The 26,593-nt window shown below is 39.4% G+C and overlaps 1 protein-coding gene across 2 annotated transcripts in view; it reads left to right on the plus strand.

The window, feature by feature from the left end:
* PAK5 (p21 (RAC1) activated kinase 5) overlaps positions 1 to 26,593 on the plus strand; it is a 290,608-nt gene that overhangs the window by 40,538 nt on the left and 223,477 nt on the right. Inside the window, exon 1 of one of the 2 annotated variants that reach the window (XM_053671246.1) lies at positions 12,899 to 12,935. The exons of the other annotated variant lie outside the window; for it this stretch is intronic. The gene's annotated coding sequence lies outside the window, so the exon portion shown is untranslated. Of the gene's footprint in view, positions 1 to 12,898; positions 12,936 to 26,593 lie in introns of those variants that run through there. 2 annotated transcript variants of the gene reach the window in all.

Here is a 26,593-nt window from a genome sequence, read left to right on the forward strand (position 1 = left end):
TACCAGAACCAGTAAGTAGAGACAAGGATTGAATATTTATGGGCACTTTATTCAGATGGCCAGTCATCTGAGAAGATGGTGGGTTATGTGCCCTCAAAAACCATCTTAACATCTCATTTTGAGTCTACCTTTTTATAAGGAGAAGAAAGGGTAGGTAAGGGGTTTGGAAAAAGAGGTTAATTGGATAAGAGTTGCAGTCCAGAGGTGCTTTTCCTAGTATATCTTTTGATCAACAATTCCTTATCTGCATCACTGGGTTCCCTCCCTGGAACACAATGGCTCAGATACTGTCTCCATTGCTTTCAACCCTCTAGAGCACAAAGGTTGAAATGCTTGTCAGCCTCTTGAAGTCATGGTCATGTATTCCAGTTCCTGGAATAACAGCTTTCTACATGCATTCATCACTTAAGCCTATCAGGTACAGCAAAGGCCAAAGTCTTTAACTTTTGAGTTCCCCTATCACTCTGGCTCTTTTTCTCATAAGTTGTGAGGTTCCCCATGCTGTTCTGGTACATTTCATTTTTGGGTACCTGAGTGGAATAAAAGATAAGCAAGCAAACAAGACAGAAATGACCAAAAGATAACATTTTTCACCTATTAAATAGACAAAAATGAAAAAAAGTTGTTGGGCAGGCATACAGTGCATTTGTCTTTCATGTGCCTGGTGGACAATTATATGAAGTTTTTGGAGGGTCATTGTGCAATATGTACCAAAATTTAAAATATGCATGTCTTTTATTTAAAAACAGTTTTTAAAATGGACATTTCTAGATATCTATAAAGGATGTCTTCACCACTTATCTAGTTACTATCCCGTGAATTGTGAGTATACTCACTCTTTTGCAAAGTCATTTTAGTTCTTTTGCTCTCTTTCTCTCCTTTACATTTGTGTGTGAAAAACAAATAAATCTCCCTTCCCCTCAAATCTCTAGTAGTGAGTGGTTCTCAAACTTTCCACTGCATCAGAATCACCCAAGGGCATATTCAAACAGATCGCTGGGCTGGGCCCCATCCACCAACCATCCTGGTACAAGTAGGTATAGGGTGGGGCCAATAATTTTTATTTTTAGTAAGTAATCAGGTGAGGTTGATGGGCAGGTCCACTTTGAGGACCACAGTCTTGGATGAACCAAGTCCTTTATGATTGTCACCTGAGAGAATCACAGCTGGCAGATTGGTGTCACCATATATTCATGAGCCCCAACTTTAAATGGAAGTAAAACACCACCTGGAAATTCTAGCTAACTTCCTTTTTCATTGTCTACAGAGAATTTTACATCTTGGTTTTCCTCTTCAGACTTACCTCTTCTTCTCAGAGACACATAAGTATACTATGCACAGTTTGACTGATGGCTATTCTCCTGCTTTCTTGAGAAAACAGCAACTGCCAGAGGAAAAATTCCTGGCAACTTATTGCAGATCTACAAAGCAGCTGTGTCTGAATCCCATTTTCTTCTTTATCCCTTCTTTCCCTGAGGGAAGTTAAGAGACAAATCCTATACTTTACATCCTTTACTTTCTAACCTTTTCCAGATTTAGTTGTTTGTTTTTTTATTCCTCCCTTGCCATACTGGATTACTCTCATTAATGCACAAACATGTCGCAGGATTTTTAATGTTAAAGTTGTACATGTAGCAAAAACTAGGAGCCATTTTGACTTTACAACTCCTATAATTACTCCACTTTTCTGCAGACTTTTAAAGTGAAACCTCTAAGAGTTGTCCTCATATACTTCCCATACATTCCAATAACTGGTAAATATATTCCAGTCTGGTTTTGTCCCCAAATGCCACTGAAATCGATTTCCCTGTCATGTCCCAACCTCTCAGTCTAGCAGAGCTCTTAGTCCTCTTCTGTGTAACATTGACCCAGTTAACCTCTGCACAGCCGCCTTTGCTGGGACGATCTCTGCAGCTTGTGTGCATGACTCGTCTGCTCTCACCCCAATTTTCCTTTGTAGCCTTATGCCCCTCTCTTTGGATGATATTCAGCCATTCATAAACAGATGAATCTTTTATTTTATGTGGAGAACAGACCTTTATTCTGAAATCTAGAATCTTACATATACCTAATTGGCATCTTTACTTGCTTGTCTAATAAGCAACTAGAAATTGATATATCCAAAGTGGAACTTTAGATTTCTCTCCAGCCCTATCCCTCTACCATTTTTCCCTGTTTCAGAACAAAGGTATCACACAGTTGCTCACAGTCAAGCAGGAGTTCTTTGACAATCCCCCATCCTATCTGCTATATCTAGTCCATCACCAAATTTTTACTTTATTCTTTAATTTCCCATTGCCTTTCCATTTCCATTTCCACTTCCATTGCCTTGACCCTAGATCAAGCTTACCACTATGTCTTTCCTGTACCCACTAATAATCCTCGACAAGTCCTCTTTCCTTCACAGCAGCTAGAAAGAAGGATCTCTTTAAAATGCAGATGAGATCATGTGACTCCCTCACCACTCTTTGGTAGGTTTCTATCACATTTGGAATAAAATTTAAATAAAATTCTTATTTAGCTTCCTGTAAGAACCACCCATCTTCTGCCTCTTCAGCTTACTTTTGGTCTATACTACCTAATCTGTAGCAATATTCATTGTTTTTTAAAAAATTTAATTTAATTTAATTTAAATTGTTGTTCAAGTAGTTTTCTGTCTTTTACTCTCATCCCTGCCCCCCTAGCCCTCCCTACCTCCCTCCCATTTCCAACCCCCCCACCCCAGTTTTTGTCCATGTGCCCTTTATACTAATTCCTGTAAATCCTTCCCTTTTCCCCCCTGAAATTCCCTCCCTTCTGCCCTCTGGTTGCTGTCAGCCTGTTCTCTATTTCAGTGTCTTTGGTTATTCAGTTTCCTAAAAAACAAGGTTTCCCACGAGGGCCTTTGCATTAGCTATTGCCTCTGCTTACATGTCACATGCCTTTGCAACCTGTCTCATTTTCATTCTTTGAGTCCCATCTTATTGGTCACCTCCTCAGAGTGATATAAGTCACTTCCTTTTGTTTTCTTCTCTCATAGTACAAGTTAAAATTTGAAGGGATTTGTTCATTTTTGTTTTCTAATGTATTAGACCCTTCCAGTAGCTCTAAACTCTGTGGAATTAGAGATCTCAACTGTTAACTTCTAAATTTCTAGAGTCTAGCTCACTGCATGGCACATGAGTGCTCAATAAGTTTTTGTTGGGAGGCTGAGTAATGTTTATTAGAACATTGCTTTTAACAGCCAGAAATCTGGCCACAATGTAAAGGTCTGTTTATTTAATGATTAAGTTATAAAACAATCCACACGAAGCTTTTTTAAAGAAGTAAATTTGCATATGTGCATACGGGATTCATGTGCATATTAAGTAGAAAAAGCACAGCTGGGTCAAGTTCTCTGACAGAGCCTTCCAAAGACCTGGGAGGAAGCCATTCCAGGTAGAGCCAGCAATTTGAGCAAAGCCATGAAGGTGCAACCCAGTCAATAGGGAGAGGTGCCTAGGGAAATTGCTTTTATGAGGCCCATGCCTCACCCACAAAATGCCTTTGAAAGGGCTCTTTGTTTGCTTTATCACCAGCCCACAGGCCTTGGATAAAGAGCAGATTTATGCAAAGTGATTATAAGAGTTGTTTGATTTAGACCCCAGTGTCTGGTTTGAGGTTGTACTTTCAAAAATAGTTTTTTAAAATATATTTTATTAATTATGCCATTACAGTTGTTCTATTTCCTCCCTTCATTCCCCTCCACCCTGCGCACCCTTCCCCCACCATTCCCCCCTTTAGCTTATGACCACATGTCTCAAGTTCTTTAGATTGTATATTTTCCATACTATTCTTGCCCTCCCCCCATCTATTTTATACCTACCATCTATGCTACTTATTTTCTGTACCTTCTCCCCCCTTCTCCTTCTCCCACTCCCCTGTTGCTAACCCTCCATGTGATCTTCATTTCTGTGGTTCTGCTCCTGATCTAGCTGTCCTCTTAGTTTGCTTTTGTTTTAGATGTAGTTCTTAATAACTGTGAGTTTGCTGTGCTTTCACTGTTCATCTTTTTTATCTTTTTCTTAAGTAAGTCCCTTTAACATTTCATATAATAAGGGCTTGGTGATGATGAACTCCTTGAATTTGATCTTATCTGAGAAGCACTTTATCTGCCCTTCCATTCTAAATGAAAGCTTTGCTGGATAGAGCAATCTTGGATGTAGGTCTTTGGATTTCATGACTTGGAATACTTCTTTCCAGCCCCTTCTGGCCTGTAAGGTCTCTTTTGAGAAATCTGCTGACAGTCTGATGGGAACTCCTTTGTAGGTGACTGTCCCCTCCTTATGTCTTGCTGCTTCTAGGATTCTCTCCTTCATTTTAATCTTGGCTAATGTAATGATGATGTGCCTTGGTGTGTTCCTTCTTGGGTCCAAGTTCTTTGGGACTCTCTGAGCTTCCTGGATTTCCTGGAAGTCAATTTCCTTTGCCAGATTGGGGAAGTTCTCCTTTATTATTTGTTCAAATAAGTTTTCTACTCATGGCTGTTCCTCTTCCCCTTCTGGTACCCCTATAATTCGGATGTTGGAACATTTAAAGCTGTCCTGGAGGTCCCTAAGCCTCTCCTCATTTTTTTGAATTCTTGCTTCTTCATCCTTTTCTGTCTGGTCATTTTTTCCTCCTTCTGGTCCACTCCTTTGATTTGAGTCCCAGTTTCCTTTCCATTACTATTGGTTTCCTGTGTATTTCCCTTCATTTCAATTAATTTAGTTTTCACATGTTCCTCTAATTTGTGACTAAAATCAACCAGTTCTGTGAGCATCCTGATCACCAGTGTTTTGAACTGTGCATCTGAAAGTTTGGCTATTTCTTCATCTCTTAGATTTATAGGCTCTGGGGCTCTGAGTTGTTCTTGAGGCATGTTTTGATCTGTTTGTGCCTTTTATGTATGAGGGGCAGAGCCTTAGTTTTTCACCAGGACGGGGCCACCTAGGTTGCTGGTTTGTGATGCTGTATGTGGGGGCGGGGTCAGAGAGGGACAATGGCGGTCCCCTCTGCTGCTTCCAGTCACTGGGGCCTGAGTGGTCTGTCTCACTGTCAGCTCCTTCACTGGTTTATCGGTTTGTCTGAAGGTTTTTTTGTTGTCAGACTTCCGTGTAGTTCAATTTTCTGTGGTTTGGCTGCATTTTTGTTGCTAAAATGTTGTTTTTAAACTTGGTTGTGGGAGAAGGTGCAGTGCTTCCATCTATGCCTCCATCTTGGTGGAAGTCCTCAAAAATAGTTTTTAAAAGTATTGTATTTTCTAAAAGGATTGGTAAATTGTTTGTGCCTGCTTAGCCCACTCCTTGAATGTTGAGCTGCTTTCAGTGAGAGTCAGGTCCACACCCAGCCTGCTGTACAGGTGGGCAAAGAGAGACTTTTTGGCCAGGGAGAGCTAGGGGCCAGTATTTGGGAGCCCTGTGTGTGTGTGTGTCTGTGTGTGTGTCTGTAGATAGAGGATATGAATGGAGCCTACACCTGCCTTGTTGACTTGTGTCAATCTAAAACTATTCCCAAGGTTCCGCTTTAGGTGACTGGGTGAGTGATGTGGGTCATTCACCAAAATTCCAAATGTAAGAGAAGACAGAGCAAGGACATACAAGGAGTTCAGTTGTGGAAGATGTTGGACTGTGAGTCCCTGAAGGTATGGAGGTGAATATGCCCAGGAAGCCTATGTCTTGGAGCCTATGTCTATGGCTTAGAGGTGACATCTGGACTATAAGTTAAGTTCTTTTTTTAACAGGTGATTTTTTTTTGGCTCGCAGCAGTGAATGAACACAATACAGTGAGAAGAGAAAGAGGAGGGAATGATGTTGAATGTTGGATCTTACTATCATGTAAATGAAATGGGCCTGAAAATTGATCTCTAAGAGGGGGGGGAGCAAAAAGAAGACTTCTCAAATGCATCTCACCCATTCCCAGTGCCTCAGAGAAGCCAGGGAGGATGAGGACAGACCCCACTGCTTTTGGTCAATAGGGAATCAAAATCAACTCTCTTGTAAGAAAAATGTCAAGGGGCAGTGGGAGTGGGTAAAACAGAGCGTGTCCCCAGTGAGAGCTCCCCTTTTGTGGAGTTTGATGATAAAAGGGGGTGAGGGGAGTGGAGTGATGATCAGGTGGGGTTTGGGAGAACACCAAAAACAGGATCTATGACGTAAAAGGAAATGGAGTGTGTCAGTGCGTAGGACTTGCCCTTGATCTTTGTAGCAATATGCATCCACTTGGAAGCTGCTCCTTGGTAGCTGTAGACAGTGGCACTATTCTTCGTTAAGTGGCTAGGCACATTATTTTTTTTCTTTTTTCTGTTGGCTTTGATTAGATCTGAGACCTATTGTGAATAAGGAGTTTATTTTCAGAGATACTCTCTCCTCTTTCCCTCTTTTTTGATTCAAGATCAGACTATAAAATACTAGAATTCTTCATAGGTGACTTATTTTAGCAACCCCTCTCCCCTTATGTAAGGTTCCCACCCGAACTTTCTCTCCTCCCACTCCCTCATGCCCTGGAATAGGTTTCTCTCTCCCCTTTCTTCCCCTTCCCACGCTTAACCTTAAAATAAAGACTTATCTCTCTTGGGGGCTCTTTTGCACCATTTGCTCTGTGACAGGCAAACAAATTCAATTATTTGTTTTATATGAGATGTGTGGTTTAATAATGTCATGATATGGTTTTTATCTTCACCTTGATTCTCAAAGCCTTGTGCCAAAAAAACAGTTGATCATAGAAATTTCAAACATAGTAGCAGAACAAGTGGAGAAAGTTTGGGGGCAGAGGGTGGCACAGTTTGCTTTGCCCCAGCAAGAGGCAGGCTCTTTCACCTGCCCTGGGTTTGCTGCTGGGTTTGGAGTAGAAAACTATGCTGGGGGAGGAAGTTTCTTATGTTCAGTTCTCTGACAGCTCCCTCCTCAACTTCTTCAGGCTTCATTTGCTTGCATCTTGGGTATGGAGAGAACACTGCCCTTCACTGCCCTTCACTGCCCTTCCCCACTATTCCTGATGTTCATCAGCATCTTTTTGCAAACCCACATGGTTAGAATTGTGAAGAAAATAGCCACTTAGTTTTATTGGTATCATTCTAGGGCAATTTTTGACTGATACCAGTCCATGTGGTCCTCAGCAATGACTCTGCAGTGGATCTCTGGAGATTAAGGGACAGGGGGGTGTTTTATTTTAGCCTCAGCAAGATATTCAAGAGAGAGTTCCTTGGCTTTCCACCCGAGTTCCTGGTCTTTCCAGTCTTTCGCTCACTACCATAAGAGACCAGAAAAGGGAGTTCAGGCATGGTGCCAGCAATGTTGTGAACCCTTCCTAGTCCAAGGAGGTCAAGCCTGAAGTGCTCTTGAAGTGACCTTGAATACAAATTCCGAATGATGACAAGAGTAAAAACTTTACAATGGCTTACTGGAATCATTTTCCTTCCTAGTGGAAGACATAGAAGTTAAGTGACTTTTTAAACTTAGAATGTAAATGCTCACACCTTCAAGAGCCTAGTATTTCACTTTGAATTGTGAAGGCATCTGGTGCATATTGTGAATGGCAGAGCTCTTTGATAGCCATCTGTCCCCCCAAACTGCAGCCTTGCCAGCAAGATGAAGCAAAAATGACACCTGCTTATACTAAGAGTTGTGAATTAGGCATAACTTTCTACACCCATAGTGTTGCATAAAGAAGAAGGACAACACACTAAGCAGAAATTTTACAGAAATATTCAAATATCCTTGCGTCCTATAAAGAAGGAAGACAGCGCACCGAGCAGAGATTTCACAGGAATATTCAGATATACTTGTGCTTCATAGAGAAGAAAGCACACCAAGCAGAGATTTTTATGGAAATGTTTGGATGTACTTCGGTAACCAAGACTTTGCCTGCACGGCAGTCACCACCTGCTTTGACAAATTTTTGCATTCGGCTGAGATGGCATGCGAGGGCTTCTAATACACTAGGCTAAAAACCCTCTTAGGGCCCTCAGTGGCCTTCTTCTGCTAGGTACATGCCATTCCAGGGGTCACATTCTAGTTTGGGCATCTTTGTGAACAGAAAACTCTGAGGACTGGGTTGAGGTCTTTATTCACCTATATATCCTTGTACCTGTTAGTTCTGATGGTTATTAAAAGCTCTAAGACCTGAGATTCACAGCAGAGCTGTGTTCCCTTGCTGGCTGGCTGGCTCAAGTGAGCTACCCCCTTGGTTTAACTGCTCTTCTCTTTTCCTGTGGTGATAGGATAACTCTAGAATGCAGCTGAATCTTGGGGCCTCTTTGATATGTACCATGACAAGAAAAGAGAAGGGACTTTCAGTGATGGATAACGGTATGCATAAATTGACCAACAACTGTTTTCAGCAAAAGTGAAAGCATAGCAGTGGCTCAGATATGAGCAGAATATAAGGGAAGACAAAGCACTTTGTGTGAGGTCTTTATTTTTGCAAGGTGATAACCAGGCTTTCTCTGCACTGCATCTGCCAGACAATACCTTTGAATAGAGGACACTTCTTTTAATTCTCACGTTGAAGCTAACACTTGTGTTTTGATCATATATGCCCCACTTGGGATTTTGAACACCATGAAAGTGGGTTAGCAGTTTAGGATTTGGGTGGTGGTGTAGAAGGATTTCACCCTGATCTTGATTGAAAGCTTGTCTGGATTAGTAGTGATTAGAGGATGTCTCCTGACAAGTTTTTTTTGGAATCTTTCAGGGTGAGGTTTCAGTAAAGAGACCAGGTGTCTATTGTGACAAAATGCTCACCAGGGATAGATCTTTGCCTTTTTGCTGGAGACACATTGTCTGTGGATGCTTGATTGACATTCCTTTATAATCCTTAGTTTGATTCATCTCAGAGTTTCTGTGTACTAGCATTAAAGCAGTTGGTACAGCCCTGTAACTAAATCTATTAGCCATTACTGGTATAAGAACACATTCAGTGGAATTGATGCTTCCTTTAATTTATGTTTGTTTAGTGAAAACAAAGCAAATATTATAGGTTTCTTTCCAGTAAAGGGTGTGGGCTTTGATTTATCCAGTAGTGTGTTTGTATACACACAAACAAACACACACACAGAGGTGTGATAGAACCAACTAGTTTTCAGCCATTATTAAAAATCATGTATGCATACAATTAAACAATTTCATTTTAAAAGGCAACACACTCAAAACTCACCATTTCCGTATTACTTTACTACATTTTACTATTATCTATGCTCTTGTGGTTATTTACATCTATTGTACGTATGTGGAAATACTATATGATGTTGTATCATGGCACATCTGGTCTCAAATCTATTTTAGCAACATTTGGAACTTTTTGGCAGGTGGGAGAGCCAGCTGTTACACATACACTAGCTCACCACTGTAAATGTACACACACACGCTTTCCTATATAGGCAAATCTCTTTCATAACCATGCAGAGTTAGTTTTTTTATAGATGTAGAAATTGAGACATGTTTATAAAAAAGTGTTAGTTTTTTAATAGATATAGAAACTGAGACATGTTTAAGTAACTTCCAAAGGACTGCATTCATACTTTAATTCTCCTAACCCTCAAATACTTAAATGAAGAAGCAAGCATACAGAGAATATTTAGGGAAGACTGAAGCTATACCAGAATAGAAGTAAAAATCAGAGATTTGAAGAAAGAGACAGAGAGCTATGTAGAAACAGAGGGGATTAACAGCCTAGGCAGAGGGTCTAGCCAGTGCAAAGGCCCAGGGGTGAGATCATGCTTGCTCTTTCTGAGGACAAGATGGGTACTGTAGGGCTGAAATAGAGAGAGGAAGGGGGAGAACTTGGAGACCTGAGAGATGCAGGGCCAGATGACTAACCACCTTTATGAAGTCCAGCAAGTAGCTTTTCTCTGGCAAGTAACTTTCCTCTATGGGACTTGTTTATTCTGCCTTATCCATGCTTATGGTTAGAGTAAACTGATGGTAATGTAAGTGAATTCACTGCAAGTCATTGTTAGTAAAGCTAAGACATGAGTATAGCTCAATAAGTGCTCTTTTTCTTTTGATTAAAAAAATTATGCTTTCCACGCCGACTGGTGTGACTCAGTGGATTGAGTGTCATCCTGCAAACTGAAAGGTCACTGGTCCAATTCCTGGTCAGGGTACATGCCTGGGTTGCAGGCCAGGTCCCAGTTGGGGGCATTCAAGAAGCAACTGATCAATGTTTCTCTTGCACATTGCTTTTTCTTCTCTCCCTTTCTCTCTTTCTAAAAAAAAATAAATAACATTTAAAAAGTTATTTTTCCTTAAAATTTTTCCCTGTGATCTTCAGCAGCTGCATGATGAGTGATTCAGTAATACTTATATATACCCCTCAGAGATACCTATTAGCCTATTTAAAATTTATGTAAAACCCACAGTCTGATGCAACTTAACTTCATCTGGGATTACCAGGGTCTGCCTTTAGCTATTTTACTGATAGTGTGGTAGAAACCCAGCAGAACACTTGTTTGCACTTTTCAAATGGCCAAGTCTAATAGATCATAAAAGGGTAAAAAATATTGAAACATACTCTGTATTTTGAAAATCCAGGTCTTCTGATTTTTACAAGTCATTCATTATCCATAAAATATGTTATCAAGTCCCCATATCCACATATAGATTATATGGGATATGGTAGAATGTTGTTAAATAAAGGTATAATATAAATGTAATGGGCTTCTATGGTTTTGGCAACATTCTGTTTCTCTTTACATGAGTGTGTTAAGTTTGTTAGAATTGAATAGGATGTACAGTTACATTTTGTGCACTTCTCGATATGTGTATTATATTGTAACTTTAAGAAATATTTCTTAAGAATGAGAAGGGTTTCGAGAGAAGGGAAAGTGTTTTCTCCACCGGGCCAAGGAAGCAAGACACAGAATGAGATGTGGCTAGAGCTAGAATGACAATGGCATGTGTGTGTCACAGAGAGGAGATACATCATTTCACCACAGGTAGCTGCTCACTGAGCACTTACTGTGTCCCAGAGGGAAGATAACGTGGGCTGAGATCCTAACATCACTCACAATCCACTTCTGCCTTGCCTGCCTCTTCCATCAAAGTTGGATAGCTCAAATACTTAATTTTCTAGCCTCCCTTCCAGTTAGGTATGGCAATCTGAATTTGTTGAATGAAAAAGCCTTTTTAGAGGGAAAGACTCTAAAGGGAAAGACTCAGTGGACATACTGCCTAATCTTTTTTTTTTTTGCTTTCTCTTTTCTTCATCCTGCTGGAATAGGGCCATGGTGTCCAGAAGCAGGTCAGCAATCATTCAGCCAGGATATGACCAGCATCAGGACAAAGGCCTACATACTAAGAATAGAGGGTGGACAGATGGGAAGAATGAAGTCATATGGATCAGTGCTTCCCATTGGTCAGTCTGTTTGACTGACAGGCAGGTTGGGTAGGTCAGAGACATGTGCATTAGACCATTTTAGGACATTGTCCTGACCTGGAGGCTGCTTAGAAAGTTGTTCTTTGTAAAATTGACACCATCATCCACAGACATGCTACTTTTAACAGTTCTTTAAGTGTTTAACATACTGGATATACTCTTGTATGTCATATGATCTAATAAACCAACTTTTGTTGGTTTTATTTGTTGATTGCCAACTTTTCAAAGTTAATTTTTACTGATTTAAACACTTTTCTCTCTAATTTGTAGGTCCTTTTTTTTGTTTAATCCTCACCCAAGGGCATGCTTACTGATTTTAGAGAGAGGAAAAGGGAGGGAGGGAGAGAGAGAGAGAAACATTTATGTGAGAGAGAAACGTCAATCAGTTGCCCCTCATACACCCCAGCCAGGGACCCAACCTGCAACCAGGCACTTGTGCCCTACCCGGAATCAAACCCAGAGCCCTTTGGTTTATGGGATGATGCTCCAACCAACTTAGCCACACTGGCCAGGGCTCACAGGTCTTTTTATTTTATTCTCTTCAGATGTTAATCTTCCGTCATCCTAGTCTTGGGGCCTTTTTCTGTACGAGGAAACATTTTCAACATTTCCATATCTGCAGAGAATACATTTAATTTTTACTTGGAGACTTGATAATTTTCCATGAAAACACACTCAGAGGGAAGTGGAGAGACTGAAAAAGAATTTGATAAATTTGAAAAGTTGACAAAACAGACGCTGTGATGCTCTTGGTTGAGCTAGCACATTTTATCACAGCCATTTAGAAGCTGTACCATCAAAATCCTTTGATCACTGTCACTTGTCATCAAACTTTGCTTCTGTTTGCATTATGTTGTTGCATTTGTGATCATACAAATCATATATTACTGTACTAACACAGTGACAATTTAAATAATATAAATATGTTAATTTGCCAACTTGAAAGAGGAAATGGGTTCAAGCTGTTTAATTATTATGGGTGAAGTTTTTACATCTTTTCCTCAAATAATTTATTAAAGACATGAATTCTTATAATGATTATAGGATATAGACAAGAAAAATATCTAGGAATTATGATATTTAGTTAAAGCTACGACTTGATGTATGTGTTTTGAAAGCCAGAAGATACAATGAAAAATAAAGTGAAGTGAATAATATTAAGACTTAGTGAAACCATTCGACAGGGGTATGATATTAAAATAAAGAAAATGCTTTTCATTTGAAACAAAACTGCATCAGTTTAATATGAGTTTCTTCAATCTATTTCTATATTTGTCAGTAGAGAGTAAGAGAGTTTAGGTAAGGAGGACTGTGAAATTCTAAGCAATGGTGTGGCTGTGTCTTTTCTCTTTTAATTTTCTTTGTTGCTTTTTACATATGGTCCTGCCTTCTACTTCACAGAGAATGTAGTCCATCTGTGACTTGCATCTCTGCTCCCCTCCTCCCACCCGAGGCTCATGTATTTATAACACCAAGCTTACTGCAAACTGTGAGCCTTTAATCTCGTCTCCTCCCACCTGACCCAGGACTTTGCATCTCCAGATGAGCCCTCCATTTTACTGGTATGTGCAAAGTATTTCTTTCTTTCTTCTGTTCTCAGCCCACAGAATACCATTAGGTCTCCACCACTTGCCTTTTCCCTCAAGCAGCTGCTCTCTGTGAAGGCATTTTCCTCCAATTTCCTTGAAATGTTCATGTATTCTCCTATTCTTCCTTTAGCCTAGGGCAAGGTTTTTCTCATTCTCTCTTCTCCTAGAACTCTACAAGTGGCAAAGTTCTTAATGAAAATAAAAATTTAAAAAACCATAAAATTCCAACAAAATCATTTAAATTCTCAGTCCACCTGATCCCTGAAGATTCTCCATCCCTCCTTTCTCGATTCTCTTTGCCTTCATCATTTCTTTGCAGTTTTCTTCACTCTCTGTAAGGAGATTTTTTTCTCTGCTTTCCCCCATGAACTGCAACCAGCCCCACGACTCCCACAATGATTTCAACAATAGTTACCACCGAATCTGGGTCTCTTAACTCCAATCTCTCCCTTTATTTAGCATTAGTTATGTATTTCCAACTTGTGCCTCATGTCTCCATCTGGGTGATATCTTAAAAATACACCCCAGACTAAATTTATTTTCCATCTTTTCTCATCTTTGAAGCCACTTTCCATCTCCAGTCCTGTATCCCAGCACTGGCAGCCCCAATGCAAAAAATTAAACAAGCTTCAGTATCCTCTTGTAAAAATACAACAGGAGGATTAGCAATGGCCTTTTCATTAAAGTTTAAACCAGTGAAAAAACCTGTATTATCTATATTTTTGGTCTAACCTGAGATTCTTGTGCTCGATATTAAGAGGACATTGGCAGCTGCTATTTAATTTTATTTTTTACCTTTTTGTGAAACTTAAATTAAGATTTTATTGTAGAATTGTAGTTGATTGATATACCCCATTTCTTACCCAGAGTTTACATTATAAGTAATTTGATTCATGCATTGAAGGGCAATTGAGATAGTTAGAATAATTTTACAGATGGAAGATTCTTAGCATAATTAAATTCATTAAACAAGGAGATGAAAGCTGTTTTGGCCTTTGGGATCTTTGAGAGTGTCATATTAAATAAGACCCAATCAGTAGAATGTTTCTTTCTCTTCTTTCTTTTTTACAAAGAGTTATAACATTGAATTAAAATTTAAAAATTGAGTCCTAGAGTTAATAAATTTAGACTTAGAGTATCATATGTATACATATGCACATATATAAACCTATAAAATAAATATTAGAACTATTTAAACACATTGTGTTAACATATACTAGTAGGAAGAAACAAAATAGACTTCTTTCCTGAGGCTAAAGATATAAACCTTTTTCAGAGTTTTACTTAGTCTGTAATAGAATTCAAGATGTTGATTTGGAGAGTTTCTCAGGCTTCTTAGTCTATTGCTTAGAATTGATGAAACAGAAGTTCAGAACATCACACAGTGCTTACAGGCAGAAGTGGAAGCAGGACTTGGTACCTGAATTCATACTTCAGAATGGGAGTAGCGGGGACTTGGGTGTATATGCATATGTATAATGATACTTTAGTTGGATATATGACTTGGTGCCTCTTGCATCAACACTGTGATCTGTCCCATTTTCACAGTTTGGCAAAGGAAAAGAGTAGACTATTCCCTTTAGCTTTAGAAGTGTTTGATGATTGTGGTTGGGGATCTTTTGCTGAGTCAATATAGTTATCATAGAAGTTTGCACACAGTAGTTTAGTGTCCTCCGAAGAGAATTCTAATACATACATGGGGGACAAATGTGCCAGATGAAAAGAGACCTCTTCAGTATTGGGAGTACAGCTGCATATTAGACCCAAAATTCTATTTAAAAGAAACAAATGTGACAATATTGGGTTGGCCAAAAAGTTCATCACAGTTTTTCCATACAATGGCTCTTGTAGTGCTTAGCTGTCTTTAATTTCATTTGAAACAATTTTATTAGATTGTATCATGACAGCTTATCAAAATTGGTGAATTTCTTGCAGCCATTTTAATATTGAATGTGGAATAAAGTGGGCAATATTTTATCTTATTATGCTTTATTTATTATTTAAGAATGTTAAAAATTCCACTAACACACAAAAACCAGGTGTGTACAGTGTATGGAGAAGATGCTATGAAAGTGTCAAAAGTCATTTGCAAACTTTCTTGGTGCTATTGACATTTTAGCCAAATAATTCTTTGCTGTGGGGCTGTCTCATGCATTGGAAGATGGTTAGCAGCACCCCTGGCCTCTACCCACTAGTAGCCAATAGCAGGAGAAAGCCGACATACCCAAAATATTTACCTCAATACAGTTATTGGTGAAAATGGAAAATGTGTCTTAATTTTACAGGAAAGAAATGTGATGGAAGTTTTGGCCAGCCCAATATTTTGTACTTAAAGGAAAATCAAAAAATTACTTTGTAGTTAGACCATTTATTCTTGTGAGAAATGATAACAAGATGAGTTTGGAAAATTATTTTTGGGGGGTGGGGAATGAGTCCAGGACTCTGCACATGGAATTGTACTGCTCAGCAACTTAAGTTGAATCACAAACTGTATCAAAGACTTCACCCAGCTGTCCTGAAATGTTATAACATATGAGTAAGTCCACAGATGCAATTACCACGTTAGCTGTCCCAGTACTGAGTTACTGGTGTTCAAGAGACTCTTATTTAACATAATAATGGCCCCAAAGTGCAAGAGTACTGAGGTTCCAGAGAAAAACCATTAAGTGCTTTTTTTAAGTGAAAAGGTATGTATGAATAGGAAAAAAACATAGCCTATATAGGGTTCGGCAGTATCTGCAGTTTCATGCATCTTCTGGGGGTCTTGGAATATACCCCTGAGGCTAAGGGGTGACTACTGTAGTGACATCTCTATAGTTACTTCTGGTGTCTACTAATTGGCTCTTTACCACTGACACTCTGCCTTCGCTTGCCACATGCTGTTATCATCTTTTCTTTCTCTGTTCCTTTTCATTACTTCCTAACCACATCAAGTCAATGTGTAATCTTCAGACTTTGGGTTTTTCTTTTTCATTTTTGAAACCAGCTATAAGAAGTGTGATCTCCAGACAAATAAGAGAAGACAAGAACATATAATTTACCAAACGCACTGTCCAATATTTTATGTAGAGCTTAAACAATGGTAGGAAAAAGCTTCTTTCTATTACCATTCAGATGGATTATGGCACACTCACATGAGTTTAGGGGCATGCTGTATTTTTGATATTTTATTGATTATGCCATTACAGTTCCATTTTCCCTCTTTCACTCCCTTCCACCCTGCACAACCCTTCCCACCCACATTCCCCCAGCTTTAGTTCCTGTCCATGGGTCATACATATAAGTTCTTTGGCTTCTCCAGTTCCTATACTATTCTTACCCTCCTTGTCTATTTTCTACCTACCATCTATGCTACTTATTCTCTGTACCTTTTCCCCTCTCTCCTCCTCCCACTGCCCTGTTGATAACCCTCCATGTGATCTCCATTTCTGTGGTTCAGACCCTGTTCTAGTGATTTGCTTAGTTTGCTTTTGTTTTTGTTTTAGGTGTGGTTGTTAATAACTGTGAGTTTGTTGTCATTTTACTGTTCATAGTTTTTATCTTCCTTTTCTTAGATAAGTCCCTTTAACCTTTCATATAATAAGGGCTTGGTGATGATGAACTCCTTTAACTTGACCTTATCTTGGAAGCACTTTATCTGCTAGCTTTGCTGTATAGAGCAATCTTGGATGTAGGTCCTTGCCTTTCATGACTTGGAATACTTCTTTCCAAGTATAAGCCCCTTCTTGCCTATAAGGTCTCTTTTGAGAAATCAGCTGTCAGTCTGATGGGAACTCCTTTCCCTTCTTTTCTCTTGCTGATGTTAGCATTCTCTGCTTAATTTTTATCTTGGGTAATGTAATTATGTTATATGTGCCTTTGTGGGTTCCTCCTTGGGTCCAACTTCTTTGGGACTTTCTGAGTTTCCTGGACTTCCTGGAAGTCTATTTCCTTTGCCAGATTGGGGAAGTTCTTCTTTATTATTTGTTCAAAAAACTTTTCCAGTTGTTGCTCTTCCTCTTCTCCTTCTGGTACCCTGTAATTCAGATGTTGGAATGTTTAAAGATGTCCTGGAGGTTCCTAAGCCTCTCCTCATTTTTAAAAAAATTCTTGTTTCTTCATTCTTTTCTGGTTGGATGTTTCTTTCTTTCTTCTGTTCCACTCCATTGATTTGAGTTCCAGTTTTCTTTCCATCACTATTGGTTCTCTGTACATTTTCTTTTATTTCACTTAGGCTTCACTTTTTCCATATAATTTGTGACCAAATTCAGTCAATTCTGTAAGCATCATGATTACTAGTGTTTAAAACTGTGCATCTGAAGGGACTTCCACCAAGATGAAGGCGTAGGTGGAAGCACTGCACCTTCTCGCACAACTAAGTTTAAAAACAACAAAGTTTTAGCAATGAAAAGGCAGCCAAACCACAGAAAATTGAGGAAGTCTGACAACAACGAACCCTTCAGCCAAACTGGTAAGAGGGGCAGAGCCAGCAGCACAGCAGGGTCGGGCAGGAAAGATCCACCGGACCAACCCAGGTGCTGGACCCAGGCACACTAGCAGCTGTGGGCAGATCCCAGGTGTGGAGTAGTGGGCAGACCCACTGAGGGCTCAAGGTGGTGGACTCACTGAGGGCTGAACACGGTCACACATTCGCACACAAATAAACCAGTGAAGGAGTGAGCAGTGACACGGACCACGCAGGCCCCAGGGGCAGGAAGCAGCAGGGGGAACTGCCATTGTCCCTCTATGACCCTGTCCCCACATACAGCATCACAAACCAGCAAACTGGGTGGCCCCGCCCTGGTGAACAACTAAGGCTCTGCTCCTCATACATAACAGGTGAGAACAGATCAAAACATGGCTCAAGAACAACTCAGAGCCCCAGAGCTGATAAATCTAAGTGATGAAGAAATAGCCAAACTTCAGATGCACAGTTCAAAACACCGGTGATCAGGATGCTCACAGAACTGGTTGATTTTAGTCACAAATTGAAGGAACATATGAAGGCTAAACTAATTGAAATGAAGGGAAATGCACAGGAAACCAATAGTAATGGAAAGGAAACTGGGACTCAAATCAAAGGAGTAGGCCAGAAGGAGGAAAAAAATGACCAAACAGAAAAGAATGAAGAAACAAGAATTCAAAAACATGAGGAGAGGCTTAGGAACCTTCAGGACATCTTTAAACGTTCCAAATCCAAATTATAGGGGTACCAGAAGGGGAAGAGGAACACCCACGAGTGGAAAACTTATTTGAACAAATAATAAAGAAGAGCTTCCCCAATCTGGCAAAGGAAATTGACTTCCAGGAAATCCAGGAAGCTCAGAGAGTCCCAAAGAACTTGGACCCAAGAAGGAACACACCAACACACATCATTATTATATTAGTCAAGATTAAAATGAAGGAGAGAATCCTAGAAGCAGCAAGAGCTAAGGGGACAGTCACCTACAAAGGAGTTCCCATCAGACTGTCAGTGGATTTTTCAAAAGAAACCTTACAGGCCAGAAGAGGCTGGAAAGAAGTATTCCAAGTCATGAAATCCAAAGACCTACAACCAAGATTGCTCTATCCAGCAAAGCTTTCATTTAGAATGGAAGGGCAGATAAAATACTTCTCAGATAAAATCAAATTCAAGGAGTTCATCATCACCAAGCCCTTATTATATGAAATGTTAAAGGGACTTACTTAAGAAAAAGAAGACAAAAAAGATGAACAGTGAAAGGACAGCAAACTCACAGTTATTAAGAACTACACCTAAAACAAAAGCAAACTAAGAGGACAGCTAGATCAGGAGCAGAACCATAGAAATGAAGATCACATGGAGGGTTAGCAACAGGGGAGTGGGAGAAGGAGAAGGGGGGAGAAGGTACAGAAAATAAGTAGCATAGATAGTAGGTATAAAATAGATAGGGGGAGGGCAAGAATAGTATGGGAAATATAGAATCTAAAGAACTTGAGACACGTGGTCATAAACTAAAGGGGGGGAATGGTGGGGGAGGAGTGTGCAGGGTGGAGGGGAATGAAGGGGGAAATAGAACTGTAATGGCATAATTAATAAAATATATTTTTAAAATAACTAGACAAAGATATTAGAGAAGAAAAATAGAAGTATAAATAAGCAGATATAGGACAGAATCAGTTTTTTAAGAAAAAAATTAACAGAGAACTTTAATATAGCAAACACTAAATTCTCATTCCATAGAAATTTAAATATGTCACCAAAGTATACAGATGTTGCTTACAGAGTCCTTGGAAGACCATAATTATTCTATTTCTTATTTTGCTAAATACCTTTTTTATTGTATTATAAAAATAAATATATGTGGTTAATAAATTTTAAAAAACTGCATCTGATAGGTTGGCTATCTCTTCATCATTTAGTTGTATTTGTTCTGGAGATTTGATCTGTTCTTTCATTTGGGCCATTTTTTTTGTCTTGACACACCTGTTATGTAGTGAGGAGACAACCTTAGGTATTCATCAGAGTAGGGTAACCCATGTCGCTGGGTTATGGCACTGTATGTGGGGCAGGGGTCCTAGAGGGAACAATGGCGCTTGCTCCACACTCTCTGCCAGATTTCAGTCATTTCCCCTGCTTCCCACAAGCAAAGAGGGCCCTTCTGGTGCTGATTCTTGTGTGGGTGGGTTTATGTATGTTCAAGGACCCTGTGAGTTTCTCCACTGAACTTTCCTGTAAGGCTGGGAGTTTCTCCCACTGCCTCCTGAACCCCCACAGGTGTTTTTAATCAGTGGTTTGAGGCTTTATTTCCCCATATGGGGGCCCTGGGTTGCACAGACCTTCCCCCTCCTCACTTGTTTTCCCAGTTTATCTGTGCACAAGTGGGGGACTGCCCACTCCACCAGCAGCCACCTTGCTGGGTCCACCAGCTGCTGCCTTGCTGCAAGTCCTGTCTGTCCAGCTGCCCATTTCTGCCCCTCCTACTAGTCTGAATAAATGTGTCTTTAGCTCCTTGGTTGTCGGACTTCCACACAATTCGATTTTCTATCAGTTCTGATTGTTTTTTGTTTTTTAAATTGTTGTCCTTCTTTTGGCTGTGCAAGGAGGCACAGTGTGTCTACTTATGCTTCCATCTTGGCTGGAAGTCAATATACTGTATTTCTTTGGGCAAAGCCAGTTCATCTTCCAGACAGATTTTCTTGGGTGGTCTTCACTACCTTTTTTAATTTACCATAGCCCTTCTTTGATTTTGAAGGGAGTGAAACCTGATTTCTCAGTATGCTGACTTCCTATCTTAGTTTGAGTTTTCTCTATATAGACACCTGGGGTGACTGCGTAGGGTATGCCTCAGTTTTCCCACTGAGTGCTGAGGAATCCAACACCTTCCTGGCTGAGGGTTGCTTTTGGGGTATTAATACTCTGACATGTCCAGCATGCCTTGCATATAAACTGAGCACCTCTCCTTCACCCACAGGCCAAGAGGAACATGTGAGGAAAGTGCTGCTGGCCCTGGGGTAGGCCCAGGGAATATGCATGACCACTGACAGCATCTGTTTTATTCTTTGTCAAACACCAATGTACATGCACCACATTTTCCAAGTGTAGAGACTAATGTATGAAAAATAATAGTTCTGATTTATTAGTATTCAATGAGAAACACAACCACCAGGAATCCCAAGTACATGTGACCTGACAGTGATAACCTCTCTTTGTGGTCATATCCTAGTGAGAAGCCAGGTTATCTTCACAGGAGACTGGGGCTTTCGGAGTTGGTTTCATGAGCTTTTTGGCTGGTGTTATTGAGCTCTGTAGACCAATGGCACTGATCCCCAAAGGAGAATGTTTCTCCATAGGGATGGGCTGGAGACTCCTGAAAAACCCTCCTTCTTGGATTTGATTATTGCTTTCTTTTATAGACATCTTGCTGTTTATTCTTTTCTTCCTAACACACAATCCAGTTCCTTAGCCATGAGCATTTAACTGGTTGACCAAAAAAATATATATTTTTTATTTTCACCAATAACAGTGTTGAGGTGGATATTTTGAATATATTGGCTCTCTCCTACTATGGCCTTCTACTGGGTAGAGGTCAGAGGTCCTGCTAAACATCTTCTAATGCATAACAGCACCACAGCAAAGCAAATTATTAGGCCAAAATGTCAATAGTTCCAAGAAACTTCACGAACAACTTTTTTCACAAACCACTTTTGACATGTTCAACCAATCACAGCACCTTGTCCATACACTGTACAATTTTTTGTGTGTTTTAGTTGCACTTTTACCTTGTTTGAAATAATAAAGCATAATATGCTGAAAATGTTGCATATTTTCTTCCATCTTCAATATTAAAGTGGCTGCACAAAAATTTACCAATTTTGATAAGTTTTTTAACGCACACTGATATGACAGCTGTCACAATACAATCTAACAAAATTATTTCTAATGAAATTAAAGGCAACTAAGCAATTCTAGAGCCCTCATATGGAAAAAATGTAATGGACTTTTTGTCCAACCCAATATTTATAATCATAATCCAATTTAACCTCTCCAGGTTACCTTAATTTGGTTTGGAGGGTCACCAAATAATTTCTTAGTCACAGCTCCAGATGGATGCTCTTATTTGTTACTTTTGGATTAAAAAAAATGATTTATTTACTTGAGGTTAAATTTAACTTCAGTTTTAGGAGGTTATTCACTGTCAACTTTACGTAACCCCCTACAAACATTTTCTTGATAAAATTCAGTGAGTTCATGAAGAACAAATGAACAGTAGTTTATTAAGGGGGGAAAAGTGATGTATGTTCATTCTTGACATTGCTAGAGTGGAAAGAACCCTACAGTACATTAGGTTGAGCAGTATGAATCTGGTAATAGTCAACCACTTTGACCTATAAAATGTCCATTCATATAGTTCAGCTGACATAAAGATAATCTTCCCTTTTGAAAAGTAAGTCAAGATGTTTGAAATATAGCTGCACAGCTTTTAGGCAAATCCTTCCACCTCTTTGGGTTTTGTTACTCATCTGCAAAATCAGTTAGACTGAAAAAATTCTATGAAGATTTTCGACAATGACTCTCTTTGGTTTATGAATCTTAAAGGAGACATAAAGACTCTGGGATCTGGGTCATTGCTTTGACTGCCACAAGAAATCTTGTTTCAAGAATGTTTGTTCCTTTTTGTTGATATCTTGCTTTCTTATATCTAAAATCTCATGGAGGAAAAGGGTGTTACTAGGTATGTTTGTACCTAGGAGCACTCCTACGTTTATCTCTAATCCTTTCCTAATCTCTTTCTTACAGAATAGTTTTGTCTTTCCCTTAAGACAGCTCTAGTCTGAGTTGTCTGTTCCCATGGCAGCCTTAAATAAAAGGGGATGACCTCTGCTCTTTATCTATTCTTGACAATTTGCTTTTCCATTTATACTAATATCAGAGCCCTGTCTGACAATGAGGATGACTTCCTGAGAGCCCTTGTTCCCTGTAGGACCCCACTTGCAATTCTTCAGACCCACTGCAGCCCAAAATCCATTGATCCTAATCCTGCCACCTTTTCACTATCCCTCACCTCCTTAATGTCCTCATGTGCCATGTATTTCAGCTCAGATTCTAATCTTCATAATTATAATTACACTCTTATACTTTGCATACGTGGTCCCTTTATTGTTCCTATTTTCTTGGCAAAAGTGTATTTTCTCTGATTGCATTCAACTCTCATTCACTTGTTGCTTTCATGTGCCCAGTTAAACACAGCTGGAGAAAAATATACTATCATGCTGGCTGGTTTCACTTTACATTCATGACCACAAACCACTCATGAGTCCAAGAGCTGCTGGTAGCCTGATTATATTTCCCCAAGTCCATTAAGTCTCCTGTTCTCTTAGGCAAACAACTTCATGCCTTCTCTTTTCTCTCTCATTCTAAACTGTAGCTGATAATTCTTGTTTCATGAAGAAAAGAAAAGCCGTCAGAATAGAATGCCCTGGTACTCCTCACCATCACACTACTGACCTGGTACCTGCACTCATGTTCTCTGTCTTTGTTTCTTTATCTCAAGATGAGCTGTCTGTGCTCCTCCCTGGGTCATAGGGTCAACCCTACTTCTTAGGATGTAAAGTACCATCCTATCTTATCTGCTCTAGTAACTCACCTCTCATTCCTGGATCATTAGTTTTACCTTTCTGCATCACAAACATATGCTCTTATATATATATTTTTTAATCTAAAAAATAAATTCCCTGGCCCTGGCTGGTGTAGCTCAGTGGATTGAGTGAGGGCCTGCTAACCAAAGGGTCGCCAGTTCAATTCCCAGTCAGGACACACGCCTGGGTTGTAGGCCAGGTTCCCAATGGGACATGCATGGGAGGCAGCCACACGCTGTTTCTCTGCCTTTTGTCTCCTTCCCTTCCCTCATCTCTAAAAAATAAAGAAATAAAATATTTAAAAATAAATAAATAAATAAGAAATTCTCTGGATTTCAGGACCCTCTGGTTATGGTCCCATTTCTCTACTCCACTTTAAAGTAAAACTGCTCAGTAGGAGTCTTCATACATCTCTACAGGATCCCATCATTCCACATCTCCTGGTTCCATATTCCTCCACTAACTACTACTGATTTCTCTGTGCCATGGTTAGTGTTTAAAGAGCTTCTTCCTCTAGAAATATTTAATCTCAATACCAGAGGCTACATGTTATAGGAAATGGCTGGTTGGTGGTTTAAAATAGATGAAAAGAAGAGGAAAAAGAGCCAAATATTTAGGGAACGAGAAAGCCATTCCATTCCATCACCTTTGTGTGAAGCACTTCAGTTTACTCTGTGCCTTAGATATGCTCTCTCTAGCCCACAGCTGAGCTAAAGCTGCAATAAGTCTGTCTAACTGGGCTTGAAAGAAAGCTTGGAGACCATTTGTTCTTTTAAATCACTTTGGTTTGCAATTGTCAGATTCAATTTTGAGGGGAAGAGTTGAGAGCATCATTGAAAGTAAAAAAGATGGGAAAAAACTACAGCCAAATCTGATAAATGATGTCAAAGTCTTTACCCTGTGGGAAAGAAGTATTTTTAGTACTGATGGCCAAGGAGTCACAGGGACACCTGTGTACCTATGCAGACTGGCCAGGATGTGGAGGAACTATTAGAACCTCTGCCTTGTATTTTGATGTTATGTTTTATTCCTTGAGCAGACTTTGCAGATAATATTCACTCTACTGATTATGAGAGAGGAATGCTTTATCACCACTCACTTGGAAACGTGTCCTGTTTCAATGTCAATTTATTTATGCTGTGGGTCAACATGCCCCATATGCCTGTGTTTTCACTTAGCAACTGAATGTTAATTGTGCTAGATTTACTATGCTGTGCTTCTGGTGAGTCAAAAGTTCAGGCTTAATTAGTTATACCTCTGCTTTTGTGCTGTGTTAAGAGGGATGCTTGTCATTGGGTTATTTCGAAAATGTTTAGAAATTACAGTTAGAGGGATTTCTGGAAAAGTGTCAACAGTTTGGGAGGTATAGTTTATTTTCTTTTAAAATTCTCTTGCACAAACAGGACAATTGGATAGCAAGACTGAAAACCCATGGACATGTTTAGAACAAAACTAGGTGATAAGGCACCACCTGGAATCCCAAGTATAAGTAGGACAGGACAATCCTGCCAGCCCTACAAGACCTGCCTGGAGTCCCTGTCTGGCAGGAAGAAATGGAGGGAAGCAAGGATGTGACTGAAGGATCAGAGATCGGGGAAATCCCAGACTGACCAACAGGTCCTTGGTGGAGCACTTAATGTTGCCTGGAAATATGCATTTCTTCTTTATTCATTTACATTTAAAAAGACTTCATTGATTGTCCACACTGTGCCAGACCCAATTTTAGACACTAGAGAGACCACATCAAACAAGATGGAAAAGATCTGTCTTCTGCATACTCTTATGTTTATTTTTATGTGGAGCTCATGTTCTAAAAGAAAAGCATATAGACAAATAATGTAATTTGAGATGTAGGTGTGCTAATGAAAATAAAGGACAATAGGAAGGAAACAGATGACTGAAGTAAGGAAATTCTTTTGTTACAGAATAAACAAATTCTGTCATTGAAGAGGTGACCTTTGAGCAGGCAGGTATGTGTACCTTAGGTGACCCCTTTAATAAATAATCAGGATAATTTTTGCGGTGGTCTGAATGTTTGTGTCCTTACCAAACTTCATATGGTGAAATCCTAACCACCAATGGTGATGGTGTTAGTAGGTCAGGTCTTCGAAAGGTGCTTAAATCATGAATGGGGTTAATGCCTGTAGAAAAGAGGTTCCAGAGAGATTCCTCACTGTTTCCGCCATGGGAGGACACACTGAGAAGGTGCAAGCTTATAAACCAGGAGGAGGGCCCTCACCCAAATGTGACCATGCTGTGATACCTTGATCTTGGGGCTTCCCAGCCTGCAGAACTGTGAAATTCTGTTGTCTATAACCTACCAAGTTTGTGGTATTTTGTTACAGCATCCCAAATGGACTAAGACAACCTTGTCGATATTTTGATGCAGTATTAAAAATTATTTACTTAAATAGGTTAATCATTCTGCTTTGCAATCCTGACATTTTACATTTTTTCTTCATGTAATACCAAAGGCTGCCTCAGTCTAAAATCTGAATGAATAATTTGGATAACACAACTGCCCTTGGCCAAATAAAAATGATATTTATTGCAAAACAGGAGCTCAAGAGGAGTTTCTAAGACTTTTCAGTGGAAAGTCAACCTTGTCTTGACTTAAGGGATTCAGTTCTACTACATTCAGTGTGCTGATTAAGGTGGCTGCTGTGGTTGTCACATAGCCATGTCTTAGTGTGGGAACAAAAAGCCATCAGTCTCTTCTCTCATCTTTCTCTTAAACAAATAAAAAATATTGAAATATAAATACCAAAAAGTGTATATATCCTAACTATTCAGCTTGACATATTTTCACAAACTAAATCTATTTGACATCTAGCAACTAGATCAATAAACAATATAATTAGAATTCAAAAAGTCTCTCGTAGTTGCCTTTTTCATAACTACCTTCTCCAAGTGTAACTAGTTGTATAATTTTACATTTCTAACATTTTAGATTAATTTTGCCCATTTTGAACTTGAAATGGAATCACATACTAAGTACTATCCTGTGTTGGCTGCTTTCACTCCTTATGTTTGTGAGATTCATAGCCTTTTTGTGTGTGTGTGTGTGTATAATTATTTTCATTGCTTTATAGTATTCTATTGTCCATTCTACTATAGATGAGCATTTGAATAGGAGCCAGTTTAGGGTTATTGTCAACAGTACTACATTGAACATTCTAGTACCTATCTTTTAGTGATCATATACCTGCATTTTTTTTGGATATTCAGGGGTGGGCAAAAGTAGGTTTACTGTTATAACACAAATAAATAATACAATAATTAGTAAATAATAATACAGGAATAAATTCTGTGTTTTACATACTCTCAACTGTAAGCCTACTTTTGCCCACCCCCTGTAGACATTATAATAGGAAAAGTTTTTCCCTACTTATAAGGAACAAGGTTTTTCTTGACATTCTGTGTCCAATTTCTTTTCAAGCCTTATTGATCACTCTTGAGTCATATGCCCATATGCTATTTGTAGCAGGACATGGGAAAGAAAATAGCTAGTGATGTGTCATTAAGCAGTCAGTTCTCTGCACAAGGATTCACAA

The sequence above is a fragment of the Artibeus jamaicensis genome, unplaced genomic scaffold, assembly GCF_021234435.1.
Source record: "Artibeus jamaicensis isolate MK-2021 breed Jamaican fruit bat unplaced genomic scaffold, CSHL_Jam_final contig_685, whole genome shotgun sequence".
In the NCBI taxonomy this organism is placed as follows: Eukaryota; Metazoa; Chordata; class Mammalia; order Chiroptera; family Phyllostomidae; genus Artibeus; species Artibeus jamaicensis.